The sequence below is a fragment of the Maylandia zebra genome, linkage group LG13, assembly GCF_041146795.1.
Source record: "Maylandia zebra isolate NMK-2024a linkage group LG13, Mzebra_GT3a, whole genome shotgun sequence".
NCBI lineage: Eukaryota > Metazoa > Chordata > Actinopteri > Cichliformes > Cichlidae > Maylandia > Maylandia zebra.
Genome location: NC_135179.1, coordinates 12389468 through 12400848, shown reverse-complemented (window position 1 = coordinate 12400848; position 11381 = coordinate 12389468).

The following is an 11381-nucleotide window of genomic DNA, read 5'->3' as shown; positions in this document are numbered from 1 at the left end:
CCCAGTGTATAGAGCAGAACTCTAACTGACATCATTGTAGGTGTGTATATATATATATAGAGAGAGCGATAGATAGAGAGAGATATATTTGACATTTCTGTCATTCAGTTTGAAATGCTTTAGTCCTTTTTGATCTGGAGAAATCGAAGTTATACACAACTCCAACAACTTTTACTGCAAAGTATTAATGCAATGCTTTTTCAGCAAGCTAAAAATACCTTAAACTGCCTCCTGTAAAATCTTTAGAAGGACGCAGTCATCCTGTGATTGGTATCTGTTACCAAGCGCAGAAGGGGATACATGCATCATCGGGCAGACGCATTCCTCTTACGACCTCCAGTGTTTTCTCAGATATCTTCTTACCATACTCAGACTCAGATCTGTTTATACCAGACAAATGTTTATTCATTCTAGCTGGCTACACCTATTTGTCATCTTGAATTTGAAGAAATAGGCTTCATCTTTGCAGGTTTATGTAACCACCTAAAGGCATGAGGCATTTGAGTCTGCACAGCACATGGCTATTGTGATGTAATCTCAAGTGAATGCTGTTATGTATTCAGAACAAACACTTGAATTAAAGTAAAGTTTCTTCCAACTAAAATGGGTGTTTTAACTGTGGATTTTTTTTCTTTTTTCATAAATCATATTGGAAAGCAGCGAGAGGATTTTTAGAAGCAAATGAATAAAAAACATTAAATACAAAAATGAACTCTAGATGCTGATTAGCAATCTTTGTCAGGGACAAAGTCTGCAATTTAAACAGCATCTAATACCTGAAGTCACTGAGCTCTAAGCTGTTCCCAGTCTGTATGTCACTTCAGTCAAAGCTTTAAAGGCAGATCAAAATATTGATTTGTTCAGTGGGTCAAGAGGAACAGAATCATGACTGCATCTTACAAACTCAGAGAGTGCAAAGATTGTAAGTTGTCTAATGAGCAGCGGAGAATCATGTGAATGTTTGCCTGCACTGCACATTAATATTGTTTTGCAACCTGGCTCACGGGCTGCAACAAAAGAGACAGAGACTGAATGAGGTGGTAACTAGTAAAGGGTGATGTATTTGCAGAACATAATTAAAGTGAATGTGTGTGTCAGCAGTTCAGCTGTGTAAAGCGTGTATGGGTGTGTACAGAGTCTGTGGGAAACACAAACAACTCAAAAACACCTGCTGTAGCTGAGCTGATCCAGCCTATGAAGCTGGTGTCCAAATCAGGCCGGTAAGCAAAAAGAATCAGAGAGCAAGTGAGAGACCCGCTGCAGAAAGAAGAAAGCTTTAACAGCCAGGCTCACTGGGCCCAGGGGTAGGTCGTGCAGCCAGTTACCTCGATCAGCTCCTGCAGAACAAAGCACAGCACAAACCACAACACAAAATCCAAAAGAGACACCTAATGTCCTGGGGTTGTCACAATACATATTTGGAAAAATAACATATGAGGGTGAAAATGCTTTTATACTGATGGAAGTCCATAAATTCATATTCAGCTTGATACACAGAGATGTCATACCTTGCATGTGAGAGCATGGTCTTTACTGGCTTTGTGATCATGAGTTAAAAATGACAAATAGATTCATAAAAATGAGAGCGTTCACTTTAAATTAGGAAGAATTACTATTAAGACCAGAATGTCAGATTGACACAATCCAACACAATGCAGTGTTCTTTCTTCTTTTGTATTCTCCCTTTCAAAAAAAATATCTATATATGACAATTACCACTGGGTTAGAGGTCTTGTTTATTGCATACATAATAATTGGGCTGGAAGAGGAGATAATATGCTTTTCCTGTACTGAGCAGTCTGCAGGTTTTTCCTCTCAGGCTGCATCCAGCTAGTTCAATTAGCCAGACAGTAAAACCTGAGGCAAGAAGAGCCACAAAACGCTGGCAGCTGCTAATAAAGATTATTGCTCCAAGTGTACGGTAAGAACTGAAGACAATCCATGATGAGTTTTAGTAATTTAATTCCTTTCCTCTCTTTTCTAATCTGGATAATGAACACTGATAATGAAAGGCAACTGTATGAGATTTTTGTGGTGCTATCTGAAGTGTAATCTTAAAGTTTGAAAAGTTCTCGAGCCTTGCAAAAACTCCCTTGTTATGAAGTGTTTTTATTTATTATGCTCACACAGAATATAAAGAAAAGGTATCAAAGGTAAACACCATAACAAAGGGAAGGAAAGGACAATGAATATAATTTCACACTTATCTGCACTTTGCATAATAGCCAGTGGACAATCTTTTCCATCTCACAGTTTTTTCTAAATAAAGTTACAAAAGACTGGACTAAATGTGCACCCATTACCTCATCATTAACATTAGCATTTATAGACAGTTATGCTATTTAAATTAAATGCTCTGAAAGAGATGCCCACTGTTTTAACTTTGTAGGCAATTCCATCTTGACTTAATCTCTTAGCCCCATCCACGATGGATGAATAAATTGAGTTAAATACGCTCTCTAAAACCGACTTGAAATTAGATGGATTTCCTCTGAATTATTTGTTTTAGGTGACATCGAGTATACATTTTTGTTAATCAGTCATGCCACAGTATCCTAGGAGTGACTATGCAGAAATGTATTATCCTGAAGCTAAAGTCCTTTTGGGAAGGTCTTTCTGTCTCTGGCACAGGCAGCTCTGGCTAACACTCCCTCTACGTCAACTCATTTAACACCTTTAGCGATTGTCACTATGATGAATATATTATTGTCTTCAAATAGATAGAAGACAATTAAACCTTTTGACAGTGATAGCCACTGATGATGCAGCAAGCACTATGAGCAAACCTTTGATAAAAGAAAGTCAATGAAAGAGGAAGCAATGCGGTAAATAACAAATAACACATTGTCTGGAATTTCTAATAAGAGACCAAAAGCAATTGACATAATTCATCCACGGGGGCGGACAGCTTTACATCTTGGTTTTGCTGTTTGCTTTGTTTTTGTGGTTGTTTGCATTTAGTCTTTTTTAGTTGAGCCTGGTACTATGGGAGCAAGTTAAATATGCCCAGGATATCTTTCCGTTATTTAGCTTCACTTACCCTGACATTAGCAGTCAGGCTAAGTGGACATATAAAGGTGGTTATCAGCTCAGTGCATCAGCTATGGATTTATCAGTCTAGTTCCAAGTATTCACAGGAAAGGGGTCACACTGCAAACATCACAAACACAGAGTGGCAGAGGAGTGTCTGATGTTAGAAAAGATAGATCAAACGATGATATGAGAAAATCATGAAAAGGTTAAACACTTACATGCAGGCCGAAAGCACCGCAGCAGCTGTGGACAAAGCAGCAGCGGTGCTTGTGTGAAAGCTGGAGTTTACTCTTAGAGTATAGAGAATATTTTAAAGTGTTGTAAGAATGTATATGAATACTTTGACCAGTAAGAGGAACAAACCAAAGTGTCCTTTACCAGGAATTGTGCAATCATTCACTTTAACTGTTTTCTGGGTCTTCCAGGCCTTACTGGATGGTACATCCCTACTTTATGGGATTTTTGGGATCGTTTCAGACCTAAATATCTGAAGCTGCAAGTTTAATACTTGTAATCAACTCCTGATCTTTTGCCTACTTGTGATGAAATCATGAAGGAAGCTGCCTTACCTGTTTCTCAGTCAGTTGTCCAAATCTTTGGTTGCTTTTGGAAATGGAGGACAAATTGCAAGACTATAAAAGCCAATAAAAATTGCTGTTATTCTAAAACAGTAAGTAAACTTCTTGAATTAAAGCTGAAAGTTTGCACTTTCACTTAAAATCCACTATGGTAGTATACAGAGGCAAAATTACAAAAAGATATTTCGGTGCATTCTTCATAAGGGCCTAGCTGTATGTGCACGGTTTTAGAATCATATATTCATATAGTTTTAAAAAAATCCAACAGAAATAAAAGAAGAAATAAAATTGCTTCTAATAGGAAGAGAACGCATTTAGACTCTGTTTAAAAAAATCCTTGGATCCTCCCACTGGGCCAAGGGATCTTTCAGGAAGGGTGATGTTATTATTTTTTTTAAAAAGTAAATGGTTAGCAGTAGCATGTAATTCTCATATTTTTGAAATTCTCATGTTAGTCCGTTACTTGGTACTAACAAGCAGGAATGTTTATGCATTGCACCCACATTGTTAATGCATGCAGATTGCTGTCCAAGCTTCTTATATTAGCTAATAACTTGTTGAACACTTTGGTGGTGGTACTAGATGACCTCAAAGGACTGAGATACATTTTCTACAACCATCAACTATCAGACAGTTGATGAACAATTTCAAGCAGTGCCAAAGTGGGCTGACTGTGATGCTGTGTTTGCCATCCTCAAAGCATCTAGCATAGATAAAAAGTAAACCTAAAACATATGTTTCCACAAGAGGTACAAGCACTATTCAGACTGTGCACTGACACTTCTCATAATTTTCCTTTCATTATTACCTGAATCTCTCATTATGTTAATGTCCCTCATAGGGACACACCATCTGCCATGCTTCTAACAAGTGTAAGCACTAAATCCCTACAGGAAACTGCTGCATCACTCTGCACACAGCCTTTGTCTTTCTGTGGTGTAAATATTGTCAAACACAGCTAGGACTGCCAGAAGAACGACCAGAGCATTACATGTTACTTCAGCTTCCTTCATTAAACTTCTTGCATTAAATTCAAACCGTCTTCTTTTGCCTTTTCTTCTACTGAGCTTGGTTCACTAACTTAATTCATTTAACCTCATTCACTTTACTTCCACTTATTTGCATTTCCCTTCAGTTAATTTCAGTGGACCTCATTCGAATGCAGTTTAGTTCACTTTAATTTTCTTGTGTTAATTTTCTGTCTTTCTTATTTCAGTGTTTTCTTGAGTGTTTTTCCTCTTATTTGATTGAATCTAGGGTCTGAGGACAAGGGCAGTCATTTGGTGCAGTCGCTAGCAGTATTGTCCACAGCAACAAGGCATTTCTGTGTGGAGCTCACAGTCCCAAAGCATGCATGTTCAGTAAATTGATCCTTCTAAATTTCTTATAGGGTGAGGGTAATCTGTAGGGTTATCTACCTCTCTGTGTTAGACTGTGATTGAATGGCGAGTAGTTCAAGTGTTTAGCCCTACAACAGCAGCTAGACAAGAAGCAAGACAGAACAAATTGCAATTCCTTTAAACGAGTGACATGACGTATGACTGAAAAAAGTGTGAAATTCAAATCAAAATTAAAAACACAGTCACTTTGAAGTTACACATTACTTTAACTTCAGACAATTTTGAGACAATCATGTCAGGATGGTTTCGACAGTTGTTCTTTCTCGCATGTAGCAGACAGCAGGAAATAATCGGCTTCAGAGGCGTTTACGCTACTGGAAATATTCAGTTTGATTCTGTGGGAGGAAGCAGAAGACACCCAATTCCTGGCTGTAAATGCACCAGGCTATTAACTGTGCTATTGGCACATCAGTGCATCACGCAGAGTTTTTGCTAGAGAGTTGGCAGATTAAAAACCGGATAATGTCTGAACTAACAGCAATGAGCATTTATATTCTCACACGCGCCTCTGTTTGGTAAAAAAGGTTTAGGGTTTCGGAATACATGTGAAAGTGGCGTAAGAGTCGTTATATAGTGACTATCTATTTTTTAGGAAATTACCCTCCTGGTAAAGGAGGATATATTGCATTAAATTATCTGAAACCGCTGTTGTTTTTGATTCTATTTTGGTAGCACTCAATTGAGAAGGCAGCGATATCTGTCTGGCTTTTTGCTGCTGCTACTGTAGCTTGGATGACTCTCCAGAGAAGTGAGAGCATTTTGTGGTATCTGTTATTTGTTCTCTCTAAAAACATGAGTAGAGGGACTGGAGGGATTGCTGCTTGTGAAAGCACTGTTGACATTTATTATAATAGGCCTCTAAAGGTGATGAAACACAAATGATAAAAAAAACCAAATGTGACCAAATTTGAAGTATATATAAACACTCACTGAACTCGCTCCAGACTGTTAGTTGTTTGTTCAGTGTTTTTATCCCATTAGGTGCGAGATGAAGGGGAAGGCAGCTTTGACAAACTGGAAGTAGTGATCATCAAAAATAGGAGAACAATCAAGCATTTAAAGGTGGAAGTGAAGTTTATAACCTTTTTACCAGCCTTTTCACTCTACTACTTCTAAAGAAGGTAAATTAAGTAAATCACTAGATAAAAACAATGACATTTCTTTTCTGGCATGGTTTTGAGTGAGGTTCAGGGATGCGGTGAAACGTGGAATATTAAAAGTATAAATGAGCAGTTTGCGCACATTGTATTATTAGAAAAATGAGTTTGAAATAATGTCTGTACAGCTGCCTTGAGGTATAACATAATCACAGGATCAGAAGAACTCAGCTTGTGAATCGCCTTTGGCACAGGTACCCTATGACCTTGCGCCCACTGATACTGCAACATTTGATGGAAGTGACAATTTTGACAGTAGCTCTAGGGAACTGTTCAGTTTTAATTATTTCAGATATCATTGCAGCCTTGAGCTACTTCATTGGCTGAGTTTTGAGTAAAGGATGAGCATCACCAGCCGTGCTGTTGGCTGGTAGTTCATGTACTTTCAAATGAATCATCCTCTGCAATCACAATCTGGCAAACAATTCTTTGTTCCCTTCTAACTACACCTGCTCCCATGTGTCCAGAAGAAAAAACATTCCTTCCACTATACAATACAGGAGTGGGCATCTTGGATCATTATTATCAATTTTGAATAATTATAAACATATTAATGAAGTCCAGACATACAAAATAATCAAAAGCTGGGCAACCAATTATGTGCAACCAATCTGCATATGCAAATAAACTTTAAAAATCAAATGAACACACTGCCAAGCTTCTCTTCAGACTGTTTGCTTTTTGTATTTTACCTCTTTAGCTCAAGGCAGCTAAAGCATGTTTTATTTATCAAATGTCTGCTGCTATTAAAAGGCTCCTGCAGAGTTTGTTACACACATATATCTATATAACAAACAGTGGAGTTTTTTAAATAGTTAGCTAAATGGATATGTTAGGGTCAGACACACAATGACTTTGACAATCATTTGTGTTACTTGCAAAATACTGAAAGAAAGAAATAAAAGTGAAATGCGGATATTCGGCGTGTTTTATCAATGGAAAATAACTGAAGATAGTTGAAATATTTGAATTGGCTGTGGCTCAAATGGTAAAGTGGATTGTCTACCAACTACAAGGTCTCAATCTCTGGTTCCTCCTGTCCATGTGTCGAGGTACCCTTGGGGAAGATATAAATCCCTTCGATCCATCAGTGATTGTGTGAATGCAGAAAAAAGTGGGAGCAGCATGGTAGTTACCACTGTTGCCTCACAGCAAGAGAGATCTCACCGGATGCCTTTCTGTGGAAGTTTGTGTGTTCTCCCCATATCTGTGTGGGTTCTCTCTGCTTATTCTGGTTTCCTCCCACCCCCCAAAGACTTGCATGGGGTTAGGTTAACTGATGATGCTCAAATTAAGTGGCTTATCTCTTCTACCTCATCCATACTTCTCTTTATTCATGTCATCACTGTCTTACTCCCCAAAGTTACTTTTGTATTTGTCAGTTTTGTCCATCCATTCCATCACGTCAACCCTCTGCCTTATCGTTCTCAATGGTTCTGTATGGAAGCGGAGCATGTAAAGGATGGAGGTGAGTAAATTCTCTATTTAATGGTAATTGTGTGTGAAGATCACTTAGAGGACACCCAATCTGACTCCGCAGCTGTGAAATACAGTGACAAGCCTTGTACTATTCTGCTGCTTAAAATAAAGCAGTCTGTAAGCTATCATTTAAGTACAACTACGCATCAAAATATACTCCACATGTAAGGGCATAATTCCCCTGTAATTAAAAGGAACTGCAGTGTATTTTATTTGAAAGTGTAATATAATTATATTTACATTAAAATAAAGCTAGTACAATAACATAAGGAGGTAATTAAATTAAGTAAATTAAGTAAAAAGTAAATTAAGTAGTGTGTATATTCCTGGTAACTTAGTGGGGAAACAAATCAAACATGTATAGTGCTATGAAAGGAAAGCATAGTGCTGTGTGATCTGAAATTGTGCAATTGAAGACGCTTACATTATAAATTTATGACTAAAAACCTCTTCTTCCTGTTTTTTCTCAAATTATTAGTTTCAGGGTGACAAACGTGCAGCCTTTGGCACTCGTATCTACCACTGAAATATTGTCTCAGTTATCTGCTGCACTATTAGGGCAACTGTATAGTCATGTGTCGTGCTGAACAAATGTTGTGTCACTCTTATTAAGTATTGTATTGCTTGCTATTGTCAATATATACAGATTATGGTTTTGTTATTCTTCAGAGACGAATGTCTATTATTTGAACAATGTCATAAAACTATCACATTTTATTAATGTGAAATTTGGAAGCAACGTCTGTTTACTCCTCACTGCAGAAGCTGCTGACCATCTGTTCTTTTGTAAGTAAGTGAGTGATTCAGTGAGAGACTCGTTCAAGTGTTCGTACTGACCGCAGTCACATTTTCTGCAGTAGCTATTACTTCTGTACCTTGTGTGTTTTTTATTCAGAGTACTCGTCACGATTCTCCACTTTCCCCGTTTGTTTGTTGTTGTTTTTTTGGCTTCTTTTACTTTAAAATATACCCACAGTTTGATTTTTAATTCTTTTTTATAGATTTTTGCCTCTTGTGCGCCTGCCTGAGAGGTTTGTTTACCAAACTCGTTGCCCTGCTGCTATTCACTAATAGCCTACCAATTAATGATTTGGATATTGGACTTGATCTATCTGCAGTGCATTTGAACGCTCTCCTCCTCTGAACTATAACGCATGATAATTATAGTCGTGTCAACAAAGAGAACACCAGATCAGTTTGCTTTTAAATGTTTATTCAGTGTAATAAAGTTCAAAGAGGCATTCATTATTTTCTAATTTACTATATTGTGCAAATGTTTAACAATGGAAATTGCTTTGGCTGAAGTCAGTGCAATGATTAATTTGGGGTTCAAAAGACAAAGTTTAAAATATGGCATTTTGTCAGCTCTCATCTCTCAAGCATTTACTGTCTGCATTTCGACCTTGAGCTCTTCTCCCCTCATTCTCTCGGTCTCTCATCATTCACCATGGCTGTGTCATGTCTTTGATGTTGCTCTGGAATTTTCTTGCAACAATGACACCGGTGAGTGAGCTTCAAATGGCCGATCCAGCTTTACTGCGGTCGCAAACAAGCTTCCTGCATATATATTAGTATTACGGAACTTATTTTTGAGGACATTAGTGATATATATCCCAAGTAAGCCCTTTCTCAAAGTCCTAGTGCTGAAACAGGAATTTAAGCAACTTATAAATAGGTATGAGAAATGAGGAAGAAACCAAAATGTCCTCACTATTAAACAATATCCTCACTTTAATAGTGAAAAAGTGAAAGAGGTCCTTGCTGAAACGGTGGACAAATGCACACACATATACAAATATACAGACCTCCATCCAGTGTGTGTGTTTTATTACTGTTTGTACAGGCATGCTATTATTGTTATTATTATTATTATTATTATGAATACTGCCATTTAATTGTTGTTTCAGAATTACTGACGTACTTATTTTGTGGCACTTGAAACTTGACCTTCCTTATCCTTTAACAACTTTTCCTCAATTCCAGGCACGCCCACATCCTTCTAGAAACTCAGCTCCGGGTGCTTCCTGTGACTTATCAGTTTTTACAGCCTAATGAGTTTAATTAATAACCTTTAAGACAGTTTGTCTTTTCTTCCCAGACGCTCATTGTTAGCAGAAAAGGAAGGACACCGCTAATTAAAATCAGCTTAATATCAACTCTAATCTTTTCATTAATTCACTTTAATGTTTGTGTTGTCATCAGTCACTGGTAGATAGCAACTGCACATTACACAGACACCAGGGGGATTTTATGATTTAGCGCTAGCACTAGTCAGACAAGGCCAAATAGGCTTATAGATGAAAAATACTTTTTAAATTCATAATAACTCCTTTAGCCAACAGCTGGTCTGAGCATCCAACCATCCCTCCATCTTCTTCCGCTTATCCGGGGCCGGGTCGTGGGTGCAGCAGCCTCAGCGGAAAAGTCCAAACTCCTCACCCTTTGGGGAGAGATAAGATGAGCTTGTATCTGTGATCTTGTTCTTCGGTTACTACCCAAAGCGCATGACCACAGGTATCCCAGGCAGTGTGAAGTGTTCCCTAGATCTTTCACTTATATCGTGGCAATCGTGGCTCAAGAGTTGGGAGTTCGCCTTGTGATCGGAAGGTTGCTGGTTCGAACCCCGGCTTGGACGGTCTTGGTCATTGTGTCCTTGGGCAAGACACTTCACCTGTTGCAATGTAGCTTGCCATCACGTGTGTGTGAATGGGTGGATGACTGGTTGTGTAAAGCTAGAAAAGTGCTATACAAATACAGGCCATTTACCATTTATAGGGGTTTTTGAATTGCTCTTTGTCACCCAGAACCAATTTGCAATGGGAAACCCTATTAGAAGGGAAAAAAGCCCCCCCGACAACATAGCCCTGTGATCCCTGGGACACACAAACCTCTCCACCACGATAAGGTAGAGAGTCACAGAGGAGCTGGCCTGAGCAGGCTGTTTATATTCTTAGATATGCACCATCTTTTTCAAAGTAATTGTATATTTCTATAATCGGTTGTATTCCAGATGTGAAAAAGGCATACTTTAACAGTTCACTTAATAAAGAAGAAATAGCAATTTCAAAATACCAAAACATAATTCCAAAGTTTGAGGTAAGGAAAGAAAACTATGTTTCTGTCCATTTATTGTACTACCACTACTACTACCTACTGATATATTTTATCTATTCCAGTAACATAAAGGAGACAAGCAGCTTAGCAGCCAATTCCACAGAGACACTAATCGGATTATCTTTAACAAAAGTCAAGTGTCTGGTGGTGACTTTTAAATAATAAGCTTTCCTCATGAATCCTAAGCAGGCAGCTTTTGCAATCAACAGAAGTGTCGGTCACCAAACAATGTCGTGATTTTACAACTATTTATTAAGTTCAGTTACAATATTTTAAGTTTTTAACCATCTTACTTTTCATCATTTGTGCCTGCCAGCAAGACTATTTTAATTGTTAGGGAAAGATTGTGATTTGGAAAAATAAAGACATGGCTGGGGAGCCATGTTATAGCTAATAAAATCTAACTAATTTCCCTCTTTCAAAAGTAGGGCAGTGACTAAGAAATGTTTAAAATTTAGTTTTTGCAATTTAGCTACTGCACATGTGTCACAGCTGCGAAGCCTTTGTGTTTATGATCCGAACTCAAGTACAGACGTACAGAAGAGACGGAGCTGCACTTTAACAAAAGGTGCGTCGTTTCTTGGCCAAAAACATAAATACAAAATGAGGCAAAAGTGAAC